The sequence below is a fragment of the Mauremys reevesii genome, linkage group 17 (assembly GCF_016161935.1).
Source record: "Mauremys reevesii isolate NIE-2019 linkage group 17, ASM1616193v1, whole genome shotgun sequence".
NCBI lineage: Eukaryota > Metazoa > Chordata > Testudines > Geoemydidae > Mauremys > Mauremys reevesii.
Genome location: NC_052639.1, coordinates 11,894,041 through 11,895,401, shown reverse-complemented (window position 1 = coordinate 11,895,401; position 1,361 = coordinate 11,894,041). Strand labels below are relative to the sequence as shown.

At 48.6% G+C, this 1,361-nt stretch overlaps 1 non-coding gene across 1 annotated transcript; it reads right to left on the bottom strand.

Annotated features, from left to right (window-relative positions):
- Positions 1–654: 654 nt before the first annotated feature.
- Positions 655–727, bottom strand: TRNAK-UUU. The gene has a single exon. It is a non-coding gene; the product is annotated as a tRNA-Lys (tRNA).
- Between the last annotated feature and the right edge of the window lie 634 nt (positions 728–1,361).

Genomic DNA, 1,361 nt, shown 5'->3' with positions numbered 1-1,361 from the left:
AAATGCTCATTGTGGCTGCCAGAATCTGTGGGCAGCTCATTTAGTTTGCACCGAGGGTTGAGTCCTTGATTCACACAACAAGGATAACAACCCTTTGTTTCTCCTGCCCCTGTAACATGGAGACTGGGAATCCAACACCAGCCACCAGTGATCATTTCGGCAAGCAACCCAACCTATTTCCAACATACTGTGAAATCCACATGCAGACTCATACACGAAACCTTGCAAGAAAATCTTCCTGAGGGTCTGAAGCACCTGCTGCTGGAGGAAGGAGGGAGCTGTGGGTTGGGATTGAGGAGCAGCGTGAGGAGGGGGCCTGTGGGTTGGGATTGAGGGCACTGGGAATAGAGGACATGGGTTCGGGCTGAAGAGCGTCCTCATTTGGGGATCCAGCAGGACAGGGGAAGGCAGCAGGTGATTCTAATTCCTTAGGGATATTCTGTGTGTTTGCGTGTGCAGGGAAGGAACATGCTCTATGCCCAGAGGCCTTTATTCCTCCAGGCTGCAAGGTCAGAGGGGCTGTCAGGAAGTTGCCCCTTCAATCCCCCCCACACAAAGGCCCTTCTTAGGATTTGCAAAATCCTGAAGAGAAAGAGTAACACCCGAAGAAGATTCCAGAAAATCAGATTTTTACAAAAATAGTGAGAAGTTTATTACCTGACCAGGGACTTGAACCCTGGACCCTCAGATTAAAAGTCTGATGCTCTACCAACTGAGCTAGCCAGGCTCACATAAAAAAACTTCAAGTTGGTGCAGAGGTGAAGCTAGTCAAGAAAAAATGAGTGGGAAACAATAGGGGAAACCTGCTGCTCTCTCTCTCTTCCCAGCCCTGGCCTGGCTGGGTATTAGTGCTGGTTAAAAAGACGGGAAAGTGTCGGTATCTACCAGCCATTCATAGCTGTACAAGACTCAGGCACAATACAGAGGTGCCCATCTGCAAGTGCCGAATGGTTGGATTGGCTAATGCAGCCTGTAGACGTCCAGGGCACGCTGGGATATACAGCCAAGTGTCCATCACCATCATCATTTCAAAGGGATAATGATAATGGTAGCAAGGTTCACAACTGACTCAGCAGTTGCATACAAAGGTGCACGTTTGGCAGTTACGTTGGCTCAGGTTGGCCACCCCGGTCTAGATGTAGAAGTTACAACATTTAAACTGGAAAGAGGGCCAATTTCCCCATCATTTCCCACCTTTACATCCAAACACAATGAAGGTAGCAGATAGAGCCAGAGCAGGTTGTCTATGGGACCAAGTATATGCAGAGTCTCCTCGACAGAGGTTTGTTCAACCTGTTCTTAAAAACCTCTGAGAGAGAGACACCACAGACGCCTTTGGGAGTCTATTCCAGAGCTTAACT